The sequence below is a fragment of the Chrysemys picta genome, chromosome 1, assembly GCF_011386835.1.
Source record: "Chrysemys picta bellii isolate R12L10 chromosome 1, ASM1138683v2, whole genome shotgun sequence".
Lineage (NCBI taxonomy): Eukaryota > Metazoa > Chordata > Testudines > Emydidae > Chrysemys > Chrysemys picta.
The window spans coordinates 154,471,817-154,499,319 of NC_088791.1; the positions used below are offsets into that span (position 1 = coordinate 154,471,817).

General features: G+C 46.4%; 1 protein-coding gene across 17 annotated transcripts in view; it reads right to left on the reverse strand.

The window, feature by feature from the left end:
* Nucleotides 1-24,739, reverse strand: part of BOC (BOC cell adhesion associated, oncogene regulated) — an 85,415-nt gene extending 60,676 nt beyond the window's left edge. For 5 of the 17 annotated variants that reach the window (XM_065573553.1, XM_065573526.1, XM_065573540.1 and 2 more), the window contains exon 1: nt 21,163-21,383. The gene's annotated coding sequence lies outside the window, so the exon portion shown is untranslated. Of the gene's footprint in view, nt 1-21,162; nt 21,384-21,429; nt 21,772-24,645 lie in introns of those variants that run through there. The other 12 variants (XM_065573523.1, XM_065573532.1, XM_065573505.1 and 9 more) reach the window with 10 other exon arrangements.
* Nucleotides 24,740-27,503: the final 2,764 nt, after the last annotated feature.

Sequence of the window (27,503 nt, forward strand, 5' to 3'; positions counted from 1 at the left end):
CTGAAACCCTTGTAGTTTGCCTAGTTTGGAGTAGAAACCGCGTGAAATGGCTAAATTCCATGTGGTTTCCACCCCAAACCATAACTCGGCCCCAAGATACCTCAAAAGGTTCTCAGCTGTGTTTGGGGATGGTAGCAAAGCCAGAGATGTTCTATTTGGTCTTGGTACAAAATGTTCCCACCACGCTCGTAGAGGGGGAGTAGAATGCCAGAGTCTATCCGGGCCCCAGGAGAGAATTTTGTTCCTTGCTAGTTAATACCCATGTGCTTTTTCCTCTCGGGCTCTTCTCCTGCAGCACTGCTCCAAAATACTGCGGGGCTGAAAACAAGAGGTCACTTAACTATCATCTTTCCTGTGAATCATGTTATGAACACTGGATCATGACTGGGGAATGCAGCGACCTTGGAGTAATGCCACAACCCCAGTTTTCAGGATTGAGTTTACAGTATTGCCAAAATGCCATTAAAATTACTAATGAGGTGGCATTTTAAAAACTGCATCTGGCACCCCTTCTTTCTAAGGTATTTTCTTTCTCTCTCAAGACATGGAGGGAAAGTTTCCTAGTAGTCAGAGCAGGGGACTGGGAGTCAGGATGGCTAGATTTTATTCCTGGTTCTCTCAGATTTCTTGTGTGATTTTATGCAAGTTACTTTTCCTCCCTCTGCCTCAGCTTCCACTTCTGTAAAATGGGGACAATAATACAGAACAACCTAATGGTTCTGCGAGACTGAACATCAGTCAAGCGCTTTGAGATTCTCAGATTCTCAGCCTTATTGTATTTACTGCTTCCCTGAAGCCTCAGGATTAGTAAATCTGAAGAATCCCAACTGTCAGCATTCTGGGGTTGCAGCCCCACTGAATGAATCAAGCGAGGAGGGGCAGGCTGATTACAATGGAGAGAAATCATTTTTCAGAGCACACAAAATATTTTGGTTAACGGAGACAGAAGGGGGGGGGGGGAGAATTATAGACAACAAAGGACGAGACAATTTAACAAGGGTTTGTCAGACTAAACCGCTTGTAATCACAGACTCCAGAGAAAGTGTTTGTCAAACAAACAGAGAGACATCCAGCTGCCAAGAGTGAAGCAAACAGTGGAGCTGTAAACGGCAACATGGTACCACTTGCAAACGTCACGTGATCAGCTCCCCCATCCAGTCATATCACATCTGTGCTTATATACGGAGGAATGGGTGACCCAACCATAACTAGCTGCCCAGGTGGCAACCTGTGCCTGTAAGGTCTTTTCAGCAAGTATAGAATCTCTACAACCAAACATATAAACAGCTCAGACAGGAAAGGGGGTCTCCGTCCACCTGTGGGTGCAGTGGGAATTTCCCACAGCCAGTGTGCTCTAAAACTACCTCCCTAGGGAGGTGGAATGAATAATCCGATCTAGGCTTCATGCTTGAAATGCTCCGCTGGGACTCCTCCACAATAAATAGCTTTTGCAACACACTGCCTTTAACTGTGGTTGTTAGCTATTAATTAGTTGTCGTCCAGTAGTGCCCAAAGGCCCCAAATGAGATCAGGGCCCCATTGTACTAGCATTATACAAACACAGTGAGAGAGAGTCCCTGCTCCAATGAGCTTTCAATCTAAGTAAGCAGCAAAGGACAGGAGAGGAATCAGATACTAACAGATGAAGCGATTTGCCCAAGGTCACACAGCAGGCGAGTGGCAGAGGCAGGACAGGAAGCCCAGATCTGACTCCCAGTTCAGTGCCTTGCCCACTGGATCATGCCTCTACCTTCCCCAAAGAATGAGTTTTGGAGCGCTGCATTTTTGATCCACCTGGACCCAAGTTTAGTACATCCTACCTCCAGCTGATTAGAAAGAAGCATTCAAAACACAAGGTGCATGTCAATGCCAGTGTTCAAGGAGATATTCCTATATTAGTCACTGGCCAATCCATATGTCCATCACGCTGCAGCAGCCACAGCTCATTGCCTTGACTTGTGTGAGGCAGGTTTCCTTCAGCACAAGAGGTTAAATTTCACACGCTGCAGTAGAAATCAGAGGGGAGGGGAAGGAGTTTACAGTCTCCAGCTTGAGGTCAGTGACACCTTCTTTGGGGCTGGGGGTTGTGTTTATGTTCTGGATGTCCGTAAGGGGGATTAAGGAAGCTGTTTTCCCTGTAAGGGAACAAAAGGATTGTGGGAGTTTTGAGAGCTGGAAGGCTCTGCAGTCTGAGAAGCTGCTGGTCTGTGTAAGGGGGGTTCCCAGGTTTGTCACAGTGAATGGAGACTCTGCCTGAGTTAACACAAAAGGACTTTAACGCGTTTCATTTATGCAACATGGATCCCCCAAAAATCTAAGGGAGATGGGGTGGTTTTCCTAGGAAGAATCCCATCCAGATCAAGGAGGGGGTTCCCCATATAAACAAATAGCCCAACACCAGAGCTCACTCACTCTTTTTTAATTAGGAAGTGAATGATCTGCTATGACTTCCTAACGCAGGGAGGATACTCCAACTCTTCATGGCGTGGAACACATCTTAATAGAGAGAGCGCCTCATGGACCACTCCCCCCTAAAGCCTGTGATTGTGCAACATCCCTGTGGCAGCTACAGCAGTGACTTATGTGGCAGGTGGTACATCTGACTCGAGGCAGTTAACAATATATCCAAACTTCCCTAAGCGTTTTGCCTTTGTTTTGACAGAACGTTGCAATGAAGAGCTTGGGTGCTCATAGCAGCAGCTGAAAATAGGGAGGAGTCGTCAGCACCATGTGACCAGCCAGCTCTCCCCAGGCCACCAGGAAGTGCTCTGCTGACCACAGTATGGGAACTGCTGTCCTAATCAGCTGGGGACTGTGCAGTGGCTCTGTCTAGTTATTCTAAATATTATTATTTTGAGATGCTTGGATGACAGGGGGTATAGAAAGGTTTTTTTTTTTTTAAACAGGCATTTTATAAAACTGTAGGGAAGTAGCATTATTGCCATTTGTAGAGATGGAGAAGCTGAGGCACATAGAGGTGAAGTGACTTGATGAGACAAGTAGTTTGTGGCAGAGTTGGGAATGGAACCCAGAAGTCCTGACTCCCACTAGGTAAATGTTGACTTTTTAATGGCAACCATCATACTTGTATCTTCATTGACAGGCAAAGCTAGAATGTTTGTTGGTTAAGGAAGACTCTAAAACATTGCACAGTTGTTATCCAAGGGGAATAGCCGGCTTTGCCTCTGACCTGTACCAATACCTAGGCCACATTTCTGTACCAATATAGCATGAAACACAAGGCAGCCACATTTAGGACTCTGAGGGCCATGCTTTGAGTCTCCCAGTCCCAAAGGAAGTGACTCTTACTTTGGATGACCAAGTGTTAACTCCGAGACAACCTCAAAACTATACATTGCCTTTCCAAGCAAGAACAACTTTGGCAAGGTCCCCATCAGGGAAGTGACATCCACCCTCCCGCATTCTTTTCAGGGCTCAGAACAAAGCCTCTTGCTGCCCAACATATTCCTCCACTGGTTTCATCTTGGTCCAAACTCCTCTTGTGTTTTTTAAACTCCTGTCAAGACAATACACACAAAAAATACATGTATGTGTGGAGCAGGGGGAGAAGAAAGGTATTAAAACTGTGTCTTGATTATCTACTAGCCGTGGGAGGAAATGGTGGGGAGAGGAGATTTTCTGAGTATCTCATGTTATCTTGAAGCCTGGATCAAATGGGCCACAAGAGACTGTACATTATCCAGATGATCCTCCTCTTCCCACAGCCGGAACCCAGCTGCTTTCACTCCCAGGTCTGTGCTGGGTCACCCCACCAACAACAGCGACATCTTATTGCTTGGAGTTCCATCTCTCTCTGTGTTTACATGACATTTCTAGATTCTATAAGTGCAGGAGGATGACCACATCAGCACCCCCGCTTTATGCTGACTCCCCCCCGCCCCCATTCCTAGGAACACAGACCACTGTCTCTGCTTATCATTCCTGAGGCTGAAAATAAGATGGTTTAGTTTCCACACAGACCAAGGACGAGTCAGGAGTATTCAGAAGAAGCCAACTCTCCCTGTGCTTCCCTCCCCTAACCCTTTCTGCTACCACTAGCAAAAACAATTTGTGGCATTGCAGTGATGCACTGGCAAAGCATGCAGTTCACAGCATGGCTAACTCTTGGCCAGCCAGCTGGAGCAACCATTTTCCAGATTCCTTTCTACCACACTCAATTTGGAGTCTGTCTTATAAGGCTTTAGGAATCTGTGATATGGAGGTGTGCAGCCCCCATCTGTGTGTGTCCTAATGATGGACCTCCCTCCCCTCAGTTTAGCCCTTATGCCAGATCCTCTCATTTAATCCCAGTGTCCTAGGATACCACAAGCTCAATATCCTGGGATACTACAGTCCCTCTCACTGCTGTGGCACCAAACTAATGGCTGCTCTCCAAGTCCTTGTCTAAACAGGCTTGGATGACATACTGATAAAAACACAAGTGCCCTGCCTACACTAGTGCTTCTGCCATTGCTACCAATGGAGGAACTGCACCAGTGCTAGAGCAATGGTGCAAAGAGTCCCGGTGTAGATACACCCTGAGACAGGAGGAATATACACAGCTTGTGGAGAAGCTGCACGTGCCAGTTAGTATACAGACTGGCTCTTCTATCTCCCAGAGGAGACACAGAAAACTCTCAAAGAACAAAACCAGTCTAATTAAGAATGCCTGTCAATGCTGAATCCAGAGAAATCTGAGCAGGGGAGCGGGAATGGTGTTCTTTTGTTCCCTCCATGACAGGAACTTGATTTTTCTCCTCATACACCAGCATTCCCCTCACTCTGGTGCACTTGGAGAGATGGAAGACTATCCCACATTCTGTCACTCTCTCTATCTGAGGTATTTATAAAGGCACCCATCACATCTCTCCAGTATATAGGCATCAAATTCTCTTTCTTCCAGAAGAATGGGGCCAGCTGAACAAGGAAGAGAATCTAGTGCCAGTGCTGCTTGGGCAGCCTCAGACATGGTCAACAGCTCCGCCTGTCCCCAGATCCTTATGACAGTTCCAGAGCCATCCTGGTCTCCATCCAAAGACCTTCCCTTCTCCCTCTCCAATACAGACTATACCTTCCTCCATGATCCAAAGCTGACCCAGGCCTTCCTTCCCTACCCCAAAACCTATCCCATCTCCAAAACACCTCTCCCCTTCCTCATCCCATGATCTTCCCCTTCTCCCCATAGGCAGCCCATCACCCACCACAAGGTCCCCTATAGATTTTAATGACTAGTTTCCAGGGTAGCAGGAAAGGGTTTACAACTCAGTGCCTCCCACCAACCACACCCTCCACTTTTTTAAATGTAATATTTCAGATGTCGATGCTGCAAGGACACCATCTGCCTCATGTCAGGGTCTAATATGGAAGGTGGTTTCACAGCTCATCTGGCCTGCTTTTTGCCCAGTGGCGGATAAGAAGGAAATCCATTCAGCAAGGTGCTGCTACCTAGCTTTTTTATAATTTATATTACAGTAATGCCTCAGGGTCTGTTGAGAACAGGGCCCCACTGCAAAACCATAGAGCAACAGTCAGTGCCTGCTTCCATAAGGCCTCCTCATTTTACCAGGATGGGGCCCCTTTTTACCTCACTCACCCTTAAGAGGCCATCACTAATAACTTTGGGCTTCCCTCTCCCTCATGCTCATCCATCCTTCACAAATTAACCAAATAGGGAACAAAACTCATGACCAAGTTACTTCAGATAAGAGTAATCTCACCTATTCCCAAATTCATCAGCTGGCCCCCAATTCTCAGGAAGCATGCCCCCATTGTCATGTAAATTCATTCACAGGAATTCGTTTTCAGGATACTGGGAGGTGATTGTTTTGCCACTTTGGACAAATGCAAATACAAGAGGTGTCCAGCTCTAGTGCCTGGGTGGAAAGTCATTGAACAATTAAATAGTAAGAAATCCTTAAAGAAAACTCTCCCCAACCAAGAGGCCAAGGAACAGAAGACTCAGACGAGGTCTTTACTACAGACCTAGATCAGTAGAACTATGTTACTCAGAGGTGTGAAAAATCCCCATCCCCTGAGTGACGTATTTATATTGACTTATCCCCATGTGTAGATAACACTATGTCAGTGGGAGAGCTTCTCCCGTCGACATAGCTACCGCCTCTTGGGGAGGTGGATTATCTATGCCGACAGGAGAAGCTCTCCTATTGGTGTAGTAGCATCTTCATTTAAGCTGCACCACTGTAGCGCTGTATGTGAAGACAAGCCCTTAGTGGCATACTATCAATCATTGACCACTGGTTCTTGGATGATCTGCAACAGTGAAGCAGGAAAGAATAAAATACCAGTGTCTAGCTAGGAAGAGACACATATTCTCTGACACAAGAAATTCTTACAAGCCTATGCCCTGGCCATAGAATATACACAGAGGTTCTACTTATCCTACACCATAGAAGAAACGTGAACCCTTTAGGGTCATGCATTCTTTTCTCAACATAGAATGCTTTCCTGTGATGCCACAGAGCACCTCATACTGCAGGATACCATCAGGCCTACTTGATGGATAAGTGCATCCCCATCCAGGATGGTATCTCTAGAACCACTTGCCAAGCAGAGGCCTGGGAAAATAGGATCCCTCTCAGATATTATCTCACTCACATATGAGGAACACTACAGGAAATCCCCACCTATCTGACTGATCCTTACGCTCTCTGAGGTACAAGGTGAGTGAGGTAATATCTTTTATTGTACCAACTTCTGTCAGTAAAAGAGACAAGCTTTCAAGCTTACACAGAGCTCTTCTTACTCTATCTGGATAATGGAGGAGGGTCAAGAGCATCTGGTACTCCTATTATATTACTACTACTACTACTAGAGTAGTACAGAGACCCCAACGAGGGCCAAGACCTCATAGCGTTAGGTGCTGTACCAACATACAATAAAAGAGTCTCTGCTCCAAGGAGCTTACAATTTAAATACTTATAGAGGATGTCAATAACTTCTTGGGGGAGTGACATCTGCCACATATTCAGTAGCCCCAATTACCACTAGAAGAAGAAACTATCAGTGTATGCAAACAATCTATGCAAACCCCTATCCAGTTCTACCCTCTTATTTCTATGCCAGCTAACCCAAAACTTGCCCCCACTCCACCTACTCAGTGGCTGCCACTATCTCAGACCCCCTTTCAGTCAGGTTTCAGGTCAAGACTTAGAATCACATCACCTCCAATTTACACCAAACAGTGTCCACTTGTCACAGATCATCCCTGCAAAATTTGAAGCAGAAAGGAAAGGAGTGTTTTGAGGATTTTAAGCAGGGAGGGAAGCAAATCCAGTCTCACTCTTAACTATGGAGAAGCTCTCGCCTATCTAATAGCTTGTAAAGTGCTAGAGATCTTTGCAACAAAATTATTATGCATTATTTGTATTACCATAGCACCTAGGAGCCCCAGTCATGGACCAAGACCCCATTATGCCAGAACAAAAGAGTTTACAGGGTAAGTAAATGCAATATTAAAATGGGAGGAAATGGCATTATGGTATTGCTCTGGATAGTTAAACAGCTGCAGTGAACTCTTCCTATATGTTATGATTTTTGAAGTGCTTTAGTGCCCAATAATGAAAAAGACAAGCTATACAAATATAAGGCATGACAGAGGTGCAAAACACAGCTTACAACATTTCTGCAACAAATCCAATAATGAAACCGTAATAATTTCCCTCCCTCCCCGCCTCCTGCCCAGGTGAAGTCTGTCTCTTTTTTCTATAGCGTCCAGAGCATAAGGCTTCCACACATATTTCGTCATCTTCCCTTCCCTTTCCTGCTTCTCACTATCACTTATTTTTCATGGGAGCCTCCAAAAGCTAGATGGCTGATCCAAGAGTTTTAGTAGACTTACCATGCTGTGGCCACAGTCCCTTTTCCCATCTCTGACCGATACAGTCCTTGTCATGTTACCTAGGATCCCCTCGCCCCTTCCGGTGCAATTACACCAACTTCTTCGGTAAAGCAATGGCAGCATCGACATGTAGCAGACAACTGATCAGACTGACAGATAAGCCAAACCCAGACCATGTGCACACGCTGACTTCAGCGGAGCTGCATTTGCTTATGCCACATGTGAATTTGCCTCCTGGTGAGCAGGGTCGGCTCCAGGGTTTTTGCCGCTCCAAGCGGCGCAAAAAAAAAAAAGCAGCTGCGATCGCGATCTGCGGCGGCAATTTGGCAGGAGGTCCTTTGCTCCGAGGCGGAGTGAGGGACCGTCCACCGAATTGCCGCCAAATAGCTAGAAGTGCCGCCCCTCTCCGGAGGGGCCACCCCAAGCACCTGCTTGGCAAGCTAGTGGCTGGAGCCAGCCCTGCTGGCGAGTCATTTCCCTGCTTATGTTTCATTTTAGAGATGGGTCAAAAACCATAACCAAAGGCTTGGATTCAAATCCCAAGATTCAAATTGACACCCCCTCCACACACCTTTGAAACAAATCTGGAAGGGTCTTATCTTCATGTCTGGATGGGGCCAAAATCTCCTAAGAATAACCATTCACCAGAATTACCCTCTGCTTTCAATTCCAGGGAATAAAGGCAATCCCCCATCACCTACTGTACAATGGAACTAGCCTTTGCACGTCAAGATTGGTCTCTTGTCCCCAGGTCAAGCATGACTGGGAGCACTGTTGAGGGAGCATGTTTAGACCTGGGAGGAAACACCTTGGGTTGTTCTTGACTGACTCCCTCAGACTATTCAGGAGCACTGTTAACAGGAGCAGAAGGAACGAGCCACAATGAGTCCCTCTCAGCTCTGGTGACAGTAATTAGGGCATGGGGCCCTAACGTGGGGAGTTCAGATAAAAAAATTGGGCAGGGAGAAAACCCAATGGTTTCTGATCACAATCCCTCAGCCCTCGGAGAGAAAGCACACACACACTCCTTGAGTATAACATCTTAACCGTGATCCGTCTCTAATCCAGTTCTCCCCCCTCCACAATCTTTTTCATCACAGATCCTGAGACAAGTTTTACTGGTAAATTGAGAGGGGTACGGGTATCCGTGTGTGTGCGCATGCGCACACACCTGTGTTGGGAGAGAGATAAGTTATTTTCTCGATGCATAAGAGGGACCCAATTTTCCAAACATCTCCTTATATGACCTCGCCTTACATCCCATCCCAGCAACTGAGTCAACATTTCCACTTTGTTTTGGTCCAGCTAGGTTGGTGTTTCAGCAATCTGTTTGGTACAAACCAGGGTTTGGAAAGTGGAAAAGTAGAAGGGCATACAGAATGGTGTTAAGGTAAGTAAGAATGGCCATACTGGGTCAGACCAATGGCCCATCTACCCCAGTATCCTGTCTCTGACAATGGCTGTTGCCAGATGCTTCAGAGGGCATGAACAGAACAGGCAATCATCAAGTGATCCATCCCATCATCCAGTCCCAGTTTCTGGCAGTCAGAGGATTAGGGACAACCAGATCATGAGGTTGCATCCCTGGCCCTCCTTGCTAATAGCCATTAATGGGCCTATCCTCCATGAACTTATCTACTTCTTTTTTTATCCCAGTTATTCTTTTGGCCTTCACAGCATTCCCTGGCAACAAGTCCGTAGGCTGACTGCTTTGGGTGAAGAAGTACTTACTTCCTTATGTTTGTTTTAAACCTACTGCCTATTAATTTCATTGGGTGACCCCTGGTTCTTGTGTTATGTGGAGAGGTAAAGAACACCTCCCTATTCACTTTCTCCACACCATTCATGATTTTATTGATGTCTTTCATATCTCCCCTTAGTTGTCTCTTTTCTAAGCTGATCAGTTGCAGTCTTTTTTAAATCTCTCCTCATATGGAAGCTGTTCCATAACCCTAATTTTTGTTGCCCTTCTCTGTACTTTTTCCAATTCTAATATATCTTTTTTGCAATAGAGCAACCAGAACTGCATGCAGTATTCAAGGTATAGACTTATCATGGATTTATATGGCAGCTTTATAATATTTTCTGTCTTATTATCTATCCCTTTCTTAATGGTTCCTAACAGTCTGTTCGCTTTTTTGACTGCCGCTGCACATTGAGTGGATGTTTTCAGAGAACTATCCACAACGACTCCAAGATCCTTTGCTTGAGCAGTAACCGCTAATTTAGACCCCATCATTTTATATATATAGTTGGGATTATGTTTTCCAGTGTGCATTACTTTGCATTTATCAACACTGAATTTCATCTGCCATTCTGTTGCCCACTCACTCAGTTTTGTGAGGTCCCTTCATAACTCTTTCCCTCCCACCATAGGTCTAATTATCCCTTAGAGCACTTAGAATGATGAGTAGCCCTTTATCACTCCACTCCTCCCATGATGCACCTCAAACCACCATCTTCCTGACCCCTCCCTCACTTCCCTGCAACACAGAATATTCCTGTACTGACTATATGGATACATGCAAGTGATGCTGCCCTCTACTGACTGAGTCCACAGCATAGCTAAGGGGCCCACGACTGGCAGCAGCTATAACCGTTTGCCTTTGGCTCATGTAGTAGAGGCTTGTGGTTTTGGAGCAGAAGGATCAGAAGCCTAGTCCCAGCCCCCCTACCCCAAGAGACAATGGGAGTGATATTTATATAACAACTGTGCCTTATCCGCAGCACACAAATTAGTCACACTAGTTCCCTTACTCTCTGGCAACTACTGGCAAGTCACCATACCTCAGCTATTCTCTCCTGTTAGCTGGTTCCCGTATATGGAACTGGTTCTTTCCCTTCCACTAGGCCGGACTTGCACTTTTCCTTTCACCTGCCCTTTCCCCAGGATCACAGCTGAGCTCCCTTCAACTTTCTTCAGGCTGACAGGCACTTCGACACTGCAGTGGTAGGCACCATGGACAACTTTACAGAACCGTCTACATAGCAATCAGGCGGTGCGGGTGCAGCTCATGTAGACGTACCCAAGCTAGCTTCAATCAAACTAGCTGGCTAAAGATAGCAGTGTAGCTGTGGGCTGCCCAAATAGAATCCCGTCTGGCTCCAAAGATACATATGCGGTAGTTAGTCCATCCCACCACGGCTACACTGCCATTTTTAGTGAGCTAGCTCAATCCAAGCTAGTGTAGGTATGCCTGCACCTTCTGAATTTAGCCTCACAACACCCCTTTTTCCTCTTTACCTCGCTAGCTAAAATAAAAGCCAAGTGTTCAGCTGTGACATCCACCTCAGAAAGTTAGTGTGGGCCAATGGCTAGAGCACTGGGCTGAGAGTCAGGAGATGTGGGTTCTACTCTGCATTTTGACACTGACCTGCTGGGTGACTTTGAACCAGTCACTTCACTTGGTTTTCCCTCCCATCCTTTGCCGGTCTTCTTCATTTAGAATGCAAGCTCTTTGAAGCAGGACTCTCTCTCACTATGTGTATGTACAGCACCTAGCACAATAGGGCCCAGAACCTCTAGGTGCTACAGTAATACAAATAATAATGTAGGATTTAAAGTAAAAGGGGAGCAAGAGGCTCTTCTCAGGCTCTCACCTGGAGAGTCACATTAACAAACCTCCTCTTACCTTAACCCTTCTACTAGCGAACAGGTTATGCTCACATTTTTTTGGTCTGGTAAAATGTGGACGTGCTTGTTTGGTTAGTATTTTTTAAACAGTGGCTCTCTGAAATAGCTCTGGGGTTTGGGATATTGAAAGCAGTCCCAGCCTAAATGAATTGGTGGGCAGAGTGCAGGTGAGGTGGCCAAAGGTACATAATAAATACGACTTAACACTTGGTTCTGCAATCTCAAATATGGTAGGTGTATAAATGCCATTCTGTTTCCTCTCCAGCCATCCCCCACCCTTCCAGCAAGCAGCATAGCCTTCCTTAAATGCAGCTCAACTGCCAATTTAGGTGAAGCCAGCACGTTTTCATTACTACTCTCTGTTGTTTACTTAAGGCTTGTACCTGCTCCTAATGAAATAACTGGGAGTTTTGACATTAATTTAAGTGGAAGTCAGAGCCAACACAATCTGTAGTATGTTGTTTAAGTGCAATTTATTGTCTATAGAGGTCTTCTGGCCTCTGTTTGGCATGGACATGAGTAGTCCCCAGTACTACAAGATAAGGTAGAAAGGGAAAAGGGATGTTGTGAGGCTAAATTCATTAGTTAGTAAAGCACAGTATGATCCTTAGATGGAGAGATCCTTAGAAATGCAAGACATCATAGCTCAATGTTTGTGAGGAACTTAGTTATTAGGGTGATGTGGGCTACATAAGTACATACAGATGGCCAAGATTGCTTTCTTTCATCTGGGCTTGTTGAGAAGGGTGCAACCTTTCTTCTCAGAGGTCGTCTTTACCACAGAAATCCAGGCCTTTGCCCTCTCGAGATTAGACTAATGCGACACTCTCTACTTGGAACGACACCATGGGATCACGCAGATTGGCAAGCCCTACGTAGTAAGCCAGGCCTCGAACAGAGATCACATCACATTGATGCTTCATAGTCCATTTCCAAGTAGGGCTTAAGGTGGTGGTTTGGAGCTAGACGGTTAGAACCTTAACAGGGTGGAAACCCAGCTACCAGAGAGACCACCCTGCTCCCCGGGTGACGCCACCACACAGGATCAGTGAGGGCACTCAAGAAAACAAGATCCTGATTTTAAAAGGAAGGGGAGTTGTTTGGATTTTGAAAAGCACCTTAGTGACTTAGGAGCACATGGCCCACTGACTTTCAACAGGCCTTGCGTTAAATCACTTCGGTGCTTCGGAAAATCCCACCCAGAGCAATTTCCAAGAGAATGCTTCAGCTTTGGATCTCAGTCCCACCCTCTTGGCCTGACACAGCTCAGACTTGTTGACCTAACAGCTTTCCTTTAACTCCTGTGCCAGTTGTCTGGGGCCCTGGGGCCCAAAGGAAGTTCTTGCTGGCGACGGCAGGCTCAAAGAGCAGCTGGCCAAAATGTGCCCATACCACCCACAGCCATGCAGCCATGCCATGCACTGATTGAGTGCCATCCTCCCACCCCAGAGCTGAGTGCCTTTGATTGGAAGGGGTGGAGTGAAGAGAAACCTCTATGCATTATCTATAGTTTGGAGCTCTCCGGGATGAAAAGCCCCAGATTAATGTAAAAATATTAGTCATCATTCAAAATACTACTGGCTTCCAAATAACTGTCCATTTGTTTGCGAGAGAAAACCCTTGCTGCATGGAGTATTGCCAGTGTGCTCTCTGGGGAGAAGGCCTCTAAATGGACTTAATCTAGGCTTTAGATTTTAAACAGGAACAGCTCAGACTGTTCTCAGACATTTTCTCTGGCAACTGGACTCCTAGTGGATGTGATGATCTCTCTTGCCTCCTCTTTCTCCACTTTCAAAGTGTGGCATCAAAGGGCTTCTTTGAAGATAAGGCCAAATTTTCAATTTGGGGCGGGGCGGGTCTTCATAAAACAAGAAGTGGAGGGATGGAGAATGGAGAGGTGGGAAAAGGCGTGAGTCATTTTGCTTGTGGAGATGCACGCTGCCTGGAACATAAGATGGCAGTGGTCTCTCTGCACCACCACTGGCTGGAGCCATAAATCTGTTGCAGTGCTGCTACCGACACTAGACTCCCTGATGGTCACACTCAGCTAACAGGTCTTCTATAGCAGGTCACCAGCTTGTTCTCCGAATCTCAAAGCACTGCACAGAGCCCCCAGAAAGCTTCCCATCCATCCAGTACAAGCCTTTCACCACACTGCCATGCTTGAAGAGGCATGCTACATTTCCATCCTAAACCAATCGCGGTTCCTATCTATGGACTCCAGAATCACAGCACCTCACAATCTTTACTGAATTTATCCTCACCATGCCCCTGTGAGGTGAGCAAGTGCATTCTTACAGATGGGGAACTGAGGCACAGAGAGGCTAACTGACTTGCCCAAGGCACACCAAATGTCTGGTAGAACAGGGGATTAAACGTGGGTCTCCCCCGGGCCATCCTTCATCTCAACGCTCCTCAGTGCAGGGCAGGTGGGCAGTATCTATGTTGTTTTGAATCAGCTTTAGACCCTGTCTCCATTAAGGAAATAAGCATCAAGGTAGCTACATCAGTGTGGACCCATAATTAGACACACTGCAGCAGCAAAAAGCAGGGGCTATGCTGGTGCAGTTTATTTTAGTGCCTCACTGGATTAAGCTGTATCGGGGTAAGCCCCGCTTCGGGCCAGTGCAACACATCTAGGTCAGGGGGTCATACCAGTGTGACTACATTGCTGGAGTTACACCTGCATAAATTTCCTTAATGTAGACGGGGCCTTGTTTACCATTACGCAATGGCTCAGAGGGCTCTATCTAACCTGCCAGCTTGGCCTGCCAGCTTTCAGATGGCACCAACCCTCCATTGCGGAAAGCCTCTAATTTCAGGCAATTTGAAGTGGTTTGGAGAAAATAAAAATAACCTAAAGGCTTCTGGTCTGATGTTAGAAAGTTAATGCTAGAGTTCTTAAAGGAATAGCCCTCTCACTCCCCAACATTTATATCATTATAGCGACAGGGGACTGTCCTGACACACAGGCCCGTGCCTAAAATCAGTTTAGAATCCAATAAATGTATTTCAGTGCCCGGCAAAAGGACACACACACACACCAAGACCCTGACTCTACTGATCCCTTTGCTGGATGGGACCTTTGGTTGCCAAAATGGAATTTCCACCAGTGAGGTTTGGTTGACAGACTTACTGGCTGTTATAGGCAAATAGCTGAACTCCTGGAGGGGAGACTGACTAAGTGGGATGAAATTGATTTACTTTCAATCCCTGACTGAACTTTTACAACAGTCTGCGTATACCCACTGCAGCCCATATTGCCTTGACTCCGCTGTATCCTCCTAGTGCCTGACTTCTGTGAGGTTTGGATTAGGCCCAAGAAGCCTGTGGTCGCTACACAACGACCAGGCACAATCACAATCCTCACGTCTGAGAGGAGCTCAGGGACTGTTCTCCCCCCACATCCCACCAGCTGAAAGCTGCTCTGAACCAGTTGAGGAGAGAGCAGGGTCCAGGTCTGTCTCCTTCTTGGCACTGGCACTCTGCGTAATAACGGGGTGCAGTATTTATGTAGCTCCCACAATCTGAAACAAGATCCCTTAGTTCCCGCTGTGGGCAAGCAGCTCTGCACCACCTCTTACTCAGGACTCTTATAGGCTATTATAGTAGCACCTAGGAGCGCCAGACACAAGCCAGGACCCCACTGTTCTAGGTGTGGTACAAACTCAGGACAGACAGTTCGTCCCCCAAAGAGCTTACAAATGTGATTGTCAAGCACAACTGAACCTTTAAACTGCATATGGACGCCACCTCTTTTACGGGAAAAATAACAATTTGCACTGTCAATGATCTGAATAAAAATAAAATTAAGAAATCAACCAAACGTGATCCAACCCGTTCTCCAAAACGTCATCTGACACTCACTTTATTTTGAGGGGTGGTGTTTAAAAATAAACTTGGCTACCTTTGTCATTGTTAAAATTGTTTACATTTTTGTACTTCTTTGCTTCCTGAGTTAGTATCTAAGACCCTCTGAAGAGGGGTGTGTCATTTCTTAGTTATCTGTAGGGCCCTGCACGCCCGTGGCATTTATAGAAGTAGGCAAGAACTGAAAAGCGTTTAAACACAAATATTCATCTTTGGGCTTGTCTACATGGCGAGTTTCACACCCTGGCTTGCCACACAATATCACAGCACCCCAGATTTCCACACAGTAACTCGCTGCATGGATCCTGCTATATATAGCTCAGTGAAAGTCCCCCAGCCCATTCTTACAGATCCAGAAGGCCTGAACAGCCACCGAAATTTCAGAATGTTTATCCAAACCTTATATGAGCCTAGTGAAGTCAACAGCGATCTTGCCATCGACTTCACTGGGACCGGGATTGGGTCATTTTATATCCATCTGCCATTGTATCCTGCCAAAACCCCATAGTGAATGCAGAATGAAGGTTGCCTACTGCCACTTCATTTGCTTCCGGAACATGGTGGGCGACTAACCGTCAATCTCTTGAGAGCTAGGAAATGCAAGGGTAAGTTAATGTCTTCCACACTGCACTCCTACCCACCTTAAACTCTGCCTCTGTGGAGGTGGCAGTAGGCACTGTGAGTACAGAAGAGCTATGTGTGCTCAACACAGCTCCACCTCACCATTCCTAATCAAACAGTTTCACAATGTCAAGAAGCATTGGTGTGGGGGGTATTTGCAGGTGATCAGCATGGCTCTGACCATCATCTCCCCGCCTAAGGATGTTGAGAGGCAAAGAGATTAGGAGAATGCTTCACCCCATCCTAATGAGCCTTGGCACCTGGGCCATCCCTAGAGGTGCGGGGCCCGGGGTGGAAGTGACGGATTCGTCTTTTATGGGACCGACAACGCCGGCCAATCGCATCGGTCCACGGGGGCCCCCAAAGCATGGGGCCTGGAGCAGTCCAAGGGACGGCTCTGCTTGGCACCTTCCCAGTGTCCACCAGAACTCCACACCTGCATTGCCAGTCATATGCTGCTGGGAACCCTCACTGACCCCTATGCTGCACTGTCGCTCTGATGAATACTAGCAACGCGTTTGCTGCATCACTGTGGCCACAAGACTCACCAGGGTAACTGAAGAGGACATCCCAACTGGAAACCTTAGGACAGGAACAAACAGGTGTTAAGCACCTGCAAAGTCTTTAGGGGTTTGTTCTGACTAAGAGAAACAGTTGCCTTTAAGTCGGGCTTCATTATAACTAGACTTGGCAGAAGCTGAATTTTATTTCTTTATAATTTTGACAGATGACATTGATGTTTATTTTTATGCATTTTTTTCTATTTTTATCTGTTTAAAAGTTCTCAGTTGTGGGAATTGGGGGGGGAGGGGAGGGAAGAGTCAGATAATTATTTAACAATAGCGGATGTTGAGATTCATAGTTAAAGCTTTAAACTTGTTAAAACACCCCAAGTCAATATCCTTAAATCAAATTCGAACAAGTTCTCAAGCCGCATTTTTGTTACTTTGCTTATCTGTAAATTTCAATCATCGTCCTCGTCAGAGTGTTTTCAGCAGTTTTGGCATGCATGGGGAAATCGACATTTACAGATAAAAATCTGATCCTTCTGAGCCTATTTACTACCATACCAAACTGCTGCATCTTCAGAACTGCGATTCCACGAGCAATGGGCTGACTCAGCACTATAATCATCAAAGCACAATGGCTGGTTACTGCAACACGCACATGCAATAGGATTTCCAACTAATGTTTCTGAAGGAGCTTTAAAGCTGAACAGGCTCCACCCAGGAGGCGGATCACCTGAGCCAAAAGATCAGCAATCCCCTGACCGTAACGCACCAACTACAAGCCAGCAAAATCAGGCATTTAACATCATGGATCTGACAAATGACCTCAACAAAGTCTACCTTGCAAACCTCCCCTAGAAGATGTCTGAGGTGATATTTTCAAAACCACTCAGAGTTGGCCTAACTCTTCTCTCACTCAAATCAAAATTCCCACTGACTCTCATGGGAGCAGCGTAGGGTGACCAGACAGCAAATGTGAAAAATCGGGATGGGGGTGGGGGGGTAATAGGAGCCTATATAAGAAAAAGACCCAAAAATCGGGACTGTCCCTATAAAATCGGGACATCTGGTCACCCTAGAGCAGAGCAAGGCCAACCATGAACCCTTATTGTCTGCGGTAGTTCCAATGTTTTGGGGCTATCTGTTACACCAGCCTAAATCCAGAGACATTCCTCGGCCTTCAGCTGCTCAGTTATGCATTACAATCTGGCCATCAGCGTGCAATGAGGGGAGGGTGGCTTTAAACATATGCTTTAGCTGCTTTGCCTTTTTCCTTTGGTCCCAGGGTTAAATTGAATGTTTTGTTATTAGTCACCTTGAAGTCACCCTAGAGGTTCATGTGCCTTGACTATGGTTGTAGTCAGGAAACTAGCTCACCCTTTTCAACACAACTCCTCCTCTGGGGTGAGATTCTGCACTATACATCTTAGCAGTGCAGCGCAGCATGCATTGTGGAGAGGAGGCTAAGGTGGCTACCTCCCATTCCTCGGCCCCCACTGTAATCTGGACAAACCTGAAGGCCTAAGTTACAGCACCCTATCCTTGCTGCCTATGGCCGTCCCAAAACATGCCTTGGTTCCCCGGTACACATGCACCTTAAGGCTTGCCCGGGGACCTCAGAAAGCACTCTGCGGCTGTCTTCCTCAGATCCTGTGACTAGGGAATCCTTTTAGATCCCCTTTATGCTGCTTCAGCTCTTTTACCCACCATATAGGGGGTAGAACTGGGGTGAGGATATCACCATATGCATCCAACGTCTAGCCTCGCTTTACCAAGAGAAACAAGGGTTTATATTTGTTGGCCCTGACGTGTCAATATTATTAATCATATTTGCAATTCTATAGTGCTTTCCATTCGTGAGTTAGGTCAGTATTAAACCAAATTTTAATAATGGGGAAATTGAGGCAAAGAGGGAGGAAGGATCTTACCTCAAAAATCACACTGGAAGTCTTTGTCAGCCAGGAATAGAACCCAAGTCTCCTGACTCCCAGCCCTGCGCTTTAACCTGAAGATTATCCTTCAGCCCCTGTTTCTATTCCGCCCTAAGACAGCCACACCAGTCTGAGCGGGAATCTCTTCTGTGAGCACATAATCCAACTGTCAGCCTTCCTCACTCCTCAGGGTGTGAGATGCAGGAAGAACCCAGGTGGCACTGGCAGTTAGAAAAGTAAAGTCATCTGTTGACTTGGAAACCAAGCACATTTGATCCAGTACAAGGAGTTTTTCTGACTGCTGTCACACTGACCTCACACCCTCTTAGGCCGGGAGAGAGCTTTTTTTCTTTGCACCATTCTCTGCAGTGGGCTCAGATGATTTCATGGGTTTACAACCTTAGCTGCAGCTTTCCTTGTTCTGGGGGACTTAAGTTAGATCCTTAAGGCTGAATTCTGCCACTCTCAGTAACCCAGGTGAATGGGAGTTGCACCCCTGGATCTGAGCTCCATGGTCAATATAGTGAAGCTTGCAGGGTTTGGGGGTTGGGGGGGAGTGCAAGGAATTTCAGGAGGCAAGGGGAGTTGGGCAATTATTCAGCTGTTCTTTGGCCAAACAAACCCCAAAAGGAAAAGCTGAGAGGGTCTGACACCCAAAGGGCTAGAAAGACCTCGTGAATACTTAAGTGTCCCATTTACCAAGGTGAAACCAAACAGTCCACGTGCTGTATTGTGTCAGATGGATGACCCAGTGCATGACAGTAACAAACAGATGAGGAAAAGCGGTGCTTTCCAATCCCTAAGGAAGTAGAGAGTGACCATGAGAATTCACATCCTAGAATGTAGCAGCCACAGCCACCTGTAATGTATCCTCTTTACCCCAAGTGCAGAAGAGAGGGCAGGTGTGGTTGCTGCCACCTTTACAGTTTTCACTGAGATCTCTCTCAAAAGAGGAGTTATTTTTGAAAGGGTGAAATTAATTTGGTCCTCAATTTTGTACATCAGCCTTTTGTGCTTCCTTCATGTGAACATGCCCTATTTTTCCTATGTAGAACTCAGCAGCAAGGAGGGGAGCGCTAGGTCTGATCTCAGCCCTAACAGAAAACACCCACTGGGAATTTAGCCTGCTTTAGACCTGGAGGATTAGACCTTTTGATTGTGAGGGAAGCAAAACTCCACTGATTTCTTGCCATAGATAAATCCATCCATTCTATGGGAAAATCATAACTCTCCCTAAATTATATCTTCCCCAACAGAGTCCAGGGTGCTTCCTATTAGCAAGGGGAGCTATTTACATTCAGTTATTTAGGTCATTTAAAAAACAAAGCACCCATCATTTGCAACCCTCACAGTGTTTCTTCTGAAACCTTTCCCAGAGCCGTAAGCCTCAATATCCAACCCACCAAAAAGGTGTCTTGCGTGTTCATATGTGTGCGTGCGTGCATGTGCAAAGCCAACACTTTTCTCTCTTCCAAATGCAGGCAGACTGAGAAAGCACACTCCCAAAAGGATAGGAAAACCAAAATAAAACCCTACTTGCAAACAAATGAAAAACAAAAAATCCCACCACCATCACAAAACCCCCTCATATTCTTTTAATCATTTTCCACAATGAAGTTTTTTTAAACCATGGGAAATGAAGCTTGACAGTTAGGCTGCAGATGGACACATCAAAACGACATTGCCCAGTGCTGCTTGGTAGCTTGCAGAAATTAAGAGAATTGGTCACCAAGTAAATCAAACAATTTAAGACATGCAAGAAATTGTATGTGAACACAGACCAGTCTGTATATATAGAATCACACTCTCCTGTTCACATAAACCAGAATATGCATGGAGGCAATAGAGTTTCATTAAAAAACAAAAACAAAAAAACCCACCAACTTGACTAGATCCTGAAATACCTCTTCCACAACTTCACTGAAATATACTTGGGGAACTGTGGCCCCTCTACAGGCATAAGTTTTAGTCAAAAATAAAATATTTGTGTTAAATCAGTTTGCCCTTTGGGGGTATCAAGAAAGGCGCTTGCTTAGTCTATTATTATTATTTTCTATTATTAGCAAATTCTTCAAAACTCTTATTAAAAGAGTAATTTGAATGCAGCTATAAATCCTGAACCCTTCCCTTCCCTAAATAATCGATGCATTTTCTATTTAAAGACGATGTTACAAGGACCTGCCAAAGTTACAGTCCAAAGACTAAGCTACACACACATAACATCCTCTCAAGTCCCACATCATAGCAGAAAGCGATTTCCCCCAACTCTCCTTTAACATCCCCCCCCCCCAATCTATTTCACAGATCACCTTCGCATAAGGACTAAAATATACAATTGCACAAGAAAATGCAGGCAGTGAACAAACATTTTACTCACAGAAAACCCACCCACGCTTCTCTCTGCAACAGGAACCCCTCCACATAATCACAAACCAAGATGCCTTTGCATTACTTGTCTTTTCTGCAAACTCCCATCATTTTTTAAAAATAAATCCACTATTCTTTACGAAAGATGGGGGGAGAGAGTAAAGAAATCGGTTTCTTAAATCGTCTTTCCACCCCACCCCCGTATCTTGTTGGTTGGGGAAGGGAGCCGAGTTGATCTTTGGGGAAGTTTTGGGCATTGGAGCTGCAGTACCCACACAGTGCGTGCAGGGCCCTCCATTAATGCCGAGAAACAGACAGAGTGAAATAAACAAGCCCCCAAATCCCACCTGCCCGGTCAAAAACAAAACTTACCATGGAAGGGGGGCGAGGGAATCGCTGGGGAAACTGTTCTTCTCTTGCTATTTTTATTGCATTAAAAAACACAAACCACAGAGATTTCCCCTAAAAACATTCAGCAAACAACCTTCCCAAACTCCAACACAAAGATTTGCGGCTCCTACACGTAGGAGCTTAAGGAAAGAAAAAACCACAACCCACCAGAACGTCTCTCTCTCACTCGCTCGCTCCAAAGCAAACTTTTTTTAACCTCCCCACCCCACCCCCAGCTGTTTCACTCACCGGAGATCTCTGATGGAGCAGGAAGGAGAAACACAAAGATACACAAAATGAGAAGCAACAAAGAGGCTAATGTCCAGGGGCTGGGAAGTTCCAGGCCGGATCTGGAACTCAGCAAAAGAGTCAGGGAGTTTTGATTTTGTGACTTACTTTCTTTTCGTGCTGGTTGATTTTAGGGATAATTTTAGGGGCGGAGGGATTCTGCGGGGCTCAGGGGAGGAGGAGGAGAAGGAAGCTGTTGCAAGAGGAAGAAAGAGACATTGGAATCAGGGCAGCCACATGGAAGAAGGTTTTTTGGATGACTGAACTCCCAAACAATTCCCTTCTTTTGCTACCAGTCCTGCGGCGCTTCTGGAGCCTCCCATTCCCCCCTCCCCCTTAGTAGGAGGAGGGAAAGGAGGAGGAGCAAGACGTGAGAGGGGGAAAAATAACTCCCCAAAGGAAGGTAACAAACAATAGTCTCCCCAAATACTAATAATGGGCATCAGATGGATTCTCTCTGTCCCATCTCCCAGCAATTGGGGTGAGTTTAAAGAATCACACACACAAAGCAGCAGTCCTGGTGCTCTCCTCCCCCCTCTGTCCCCAGAGAAGCGGAAGCTGGGAAAGTTGAGCTGAAAAGTTTGGCAAAAGAAGGAGGGTCCCTCCACCACCCCTTGTCTTGTGGACTTGGTATGTGGCGGTCCTTAGTGACCCCCTATTCATCATGGGGGGGGGGCAGTTAGAGGCTGGAGCTGCTGCAGCAATGTGACTTTTTCTTTACACACAACACTGAACCTTTAGGCAGGAAAGTAGGTCTCTCTTGGAACTTACAGCCTTGCTGATGGAAAAATTGTGTGTGTGTGTGTGTGTGTGTGTGTGTGTGTGTGTAACCAACCAGGGGCCCTATTTTTCTTTATTATTCACTGCTCCATATTGCACATGCAATAGTATTGTATCATATACTGTATGATGGCTAGGCTGAAGGGAAGTTGGGGAAAGTATGTCTCATTACAAAACTAAGATATATCATCTGTAAAGGATAGATGTTTAATTGTCTTCCCCTGTCCCAGCCTTTTGGATTTTGCTCAGTTTTTTAAGCCCCTCACTTGCAAACACTTAAGCATGTGCATAACTTTACTCATGTGTATAGTCCCGTCTAAGTCCAGAGGACTGCTGGTGAAAAGGGTTTAACTACACTTACTGTTGCAATCAATACAGCGAGTGTGCATTTAGTGAGTCTGGTGAAGACACACTAAATCGATGGGAGAGCACTTGCCCATTGATTTGTGTACTCCACCTCCGGGCTTGTCTACATTACTGATCGATGGGCAGCGATCGAGCCAGCGGGGGTCGATTTATCATGTCTAGTATAGACACAATAAATCTACCACCGATCTCTCTAGTGTCGACTCCGGTACCCCACCTCAACGAGAAGCGCAAGGGGAATCGATGGGAGACACTTTCCCGTCAACTCAGCGCAGTGTTGCCACCGCAGTAAGGGATCTAACTATGTCTACTTCAGTTATGTTATTCACGTAACTGAAGCTGCGTAAGTAAGATCGATTTACCACGTTAGTGTAGACTGTCACACAGGTGCTTCAATGTTCGCAAGCTTGGGCTTTAAATCTTTAAATTGTCAGATCTTTGGACCTGACCGTATTTCCCCCATGTTTGGGCAGCCCTGCCTCCTCCCCCCAAGCTCTCAAGCCTAGGAGGGAGGGGGAGAAGCGGCGCGTGCGCCACGGCCACTCAGAGTCTCCCCCTCCCTCCCAGGCTCTCAAACCTGGGAGGGAGGGTGAGCAGCGGCGCACGAATCAGCTGTTTCGCGCGCCGCGGCCGCTCGGGATCTCCCCCTCCCTCCCAGGTTTGAGAGCCTGGGAGGGAGGAAGGGAGGGGGAGCAGCGGCGTGCGAAACGCCGCAGCGGCTCGGGATCTCCCCCTCCCTCCCAGGTTTGAGAGCCTGGGAGGGAGGGGGACCAGTGGCGCGCGAATCAGCTGTTTCGTGCGCCGTGGCACGCAAGTGGCAGCAGCGGAGGTGAGCTAGGGCGGCGGGGTACGTTTTTAGGGGCGGCATTCTGGCGCCGGCCATGCCGCCCCTAAAAATGTGCCACCCCAAGCACCAGCTTGTTTTGCTGGTGCCTAGAGCCGACCCTGCTTAGAAAGGTGCAGGATCAGCCCCCAAATGCAGCATAATGAAAGAGATATGTAACTGCCAAGTGATTGGTGGTACAATGAGCAAGGCAGTCTACAGGTCCTGATCCTAGGAGCTGAGCACCCACAAATCCCATTGATTTCAGGGAGAGTTGTGTGCTTAGCACCTACTGGGGTCAGAGAGAGCCATCGTTCCCTGAGAGCAACGTGGCCAGAACAGAACGTGGGACATCGCAAGCAAGTGCTGACAAAACCTTGATACTACATCACTGCTTCATGAATTCTGCATGTGCTACAGATTTAGCGGAAAAGTCACTTTAGAGAGCTTTTAAAATATTTTACTGGGATTATTTTTCATATCCCTCGGCCTATAAAACCAGACTCCAGTGATTATCATGACTGGACCTTGGAAAGAGAGAGAAATAATAACAAAATGAGCTACTAATAAACATGAATAGAATCCTTATGGAAAAATCCAGTAGATTTTAATAGGGATGAAACCTATATGGGGTCTGTAGAAATTACTTTTTCTATAGAATTAAATAGAGAGGATGTCTTTTCTATAGGTATCAGAGGGGTAGCCATGTTAGTCTGAATCTGTAAAAAGCAACAGAGGGTCCTGTGGTACCTTTGAGACTAACAGAAGTACTGGGAGCCTAAGCTTTCGTGGGTAAGAACCTCACTTCTTCAGATGCAAGTGAAGAAGTGAGGTTCTTACCCACGAAAGCTTATGCTCCCAATACTTCTGTTAGTCTTAAAGGTGCCACAGGACCCTCTGTTGCTTTTTTCTAGAGGTGTTTTTTTAACCATGCTAAGGGACCTCTAGCAGGGACATAAATCTCTATGAAACTCTCTGGGTGGTTCAAAGGTTCTAGAGGAAAATGGACATTTTCTATTAAAATCTATAGGACTGTCCCATAAGGGAATATGTAATATATCCAAAACATCATGACCCACCCTTTTCTGCAGCTTCAATATCTTAGTGTGACTTCTTTCCCACTATTCCATCTATAAATTGCACCAGTAAAGAGCCAGGCCAAACGTTTGTATTAAATACACTTCTACACGTAACATTAGCACATTTACCTGCTGTCCTCAGGGCCCTCAGGAAAATTAGATCCCACACACTGGCTCTGCTGTGGCTCACTCCCTTCCTCTCCGTGTGCCTCGGATTCCCCAGCTGTAAAACAAGGATACCCCTGTGAGGCAGATGCCTTATCTGTCTGACACGGGTAATTAATGTCTGTAAGGAGCTTTGAAGCATTCTGTCTGGCCAGCATTACCCAGGTAGTGGTTCCTCTAAGTGAAGGTCCCCCTTTCCACCGATGTAGCACCATTAATGAGGCTGGGCAGTGGACAGAGGATTTACCCTCAGATGCATTGAAGTATCCCAAAGGAGAGAGGGCAGGAGAAAATGTACACTAAAAGGGGAATGGGATGAAGGGGAGCAAAAGAAAGAAGAATGAGAAAGAGGAGTGACGGGGAAAGAAATGAAACCTTGTGGAAGATTCAGGGAAAATAAGAGCAGCCCAAGCAAATCCAAGGCAAGAGAGAAAAGACCGCAGACCTTTGTGCAGAGAGAACAGAATGTATGGCATGGCCAGGGAACGAGGGGGTGGAGCAGGGGAATGCTGGCAATGCCATCAGTTAGCCAAGCCTCTTTCCCTCAGCAGCAGGGTCCGGCAAGGCTCCATTCCCAGGTTCAGTCCCTTTTATTGGAGTCTGGGGTTACACCTCCAACCCCGCCCCCTTTCTTCTGAGCCTTCCTACCCCCAGCAGATCCCTCTTTAAGGAGCTGGCCAGGGATTTGGAGGAATTTGCCCCTGAAGAAGCTTTGGGATATGAATAATCGGATTTCCCCTGCCACTCAACAGGCAGAAAACCCTGATGATAGAGGCAGCTGACAGATCTCCCTCATCAAATGATGTCATCACTGGAGACCAGAAGGAATCCCCTTAGCCCTGGGATTGTGATCTTCTCTAGATCCACCATGGTGCATTGCTGTTGTCTAGTCTTCACCAAGACCCACCTAGCCTGACTTGGCAGGGTAAGGGGACCGCAGACGTTTATCAAAACGGCATGACTTTTCAGGACAAATGATGTTTATCTCTAGCCCAATATCATAAGTCACCCAGCCAAATACAATAGTCAAAAAACAGCCCCTGCAAGCTGAAATTAATACTCACCCCCCAAATACAGCAGTATATATACAATAATTCACATATCCAGTCACCCAGTGGGAATTAAAACCATTGGAACAACTCACCTAGTGTTGTGATAGATTCCATCACTTGAAGTCTTTAAATCAAGACTGGATGTATTCCTGAAATATATGCTGTAGCATACCCAGAAGACTCCTTCCAGGCTTGATATAGGGCAGTGGTTTTCAACCCGTGGTCCGCAAACCTTGGGGGTCCGCAGACTATGTCTAAGGGGTCCACAAAAGGTTGTCATTACCATAGATCAGTGGTTTTCAATCTGTGGTCCGCAGATCCCTGGGGGTCCACAGACTATGTCTTAGATTTCCAAAGGGGTCTGCACCTCCATTTGAAATTTGTAGGGGTCTTCAAATGAAAAAAGGGTGAGAACCACTGAGATAGGGGAATGACAGGGTGAAATTCTACAGCCTGCGTTATGCAGGAAGTCAGACTAGATGATCTAATGGTGGACTTTAAAAATCTCTATGAACTCCTTCAATCACCCCACTCAGCAGAGGTGCAGGAGAAGAATCGAGCCATGCCTGGTGCCCCACAGGCCAACAGATTTGGGCTCTGTCGGATCAAATAAAAGGCTTGAGTACACTTTTGAATATCCCTCTGTTTTGCAACAGGGCTTGTTAGCTTGAGCCCTTCTGCAGGCCAGGACTGCATGAGTACCTCAGGGGAGAGAAGAAGGGCAGTCTTCTCAGGTACGATGGTCCCCCCCAAGCCACTGAGGTCAAAACCATTTTAAACTACATCTGGAAATCAGCATTCAGTGCAGAGCTCAATGTCTGTGCAATGTGCTTTCTACAGTTCGCACTGCTTAACAATCAGCCAGCCACATTCTGCACTAACTTAGGCATCCAAGCGCTCTTATGCAAGCGCACATGGCCTTTGCAGCACATCAGACCAAAGTTATGCAAGATGGACCCCAGAATTATGAAGCAATGTGTTCCTCCCACATGCCTTCTTCACCTCACTGCCCCCACATCCAGGCCAATCAGCAGGGCCGGCTCCAGCGTTTTTGCCGCCCCAAGCACTTGGCGGCAGCTCAACTGCCGCCACTTTATTCTTCAGCAATTCAGCGGCGGGTCCTTCCCTCCGAGAGGGACTGAGGGACCTGCCGCCGAATTGCCGCCGAAGAGCCGACGTGCCGCCCCTTTCCCTTGGCCACCCCAACCACCTGCTTGGTGCGCTGGTGCCTGGAGCCGGCCCTGCCAATCAGTACACCTTCATGCATTATTTATATAATTTGATATTCAATTCCATTGGTATTACTTTGCTCCCAAATGTGTAGTGTGCCACTGTTTATGAATTGCAATGTCTAACTGCACTGTAGAAGTTGTCGGCAGGGACACTCAAAGTTCTGATATCTGAGAAAGGGGCAGTTGGAGCTTTCGGTAACCACATGTGGGAAGCAGTTTAGGTTTCTGGTAATGAGAAGACAACTGAGGCTTTTAATATTGAAGAAGGAATTCATTTCCGCCCTCCCTCCCTCTTTTGGATTAGCGTACGTTTAAATATTGGAGGAGGGAGTTCTGATTCATCCTTGCTCTTCATCTCAGCAAACCAGCTGCTCCCATGACTCCCTGATCCAATAGCTGCCACTACATCCAGCCACAACAACAGTGGAAGAGAACATTTCTGCTGAGGTGATCAGCAATTAATGTTGACATTTACGTTGTCATTAGGTTTCAGAGTTAGCATCACCATTAAGAGGAATCAGATTGATTCATGTGGGTG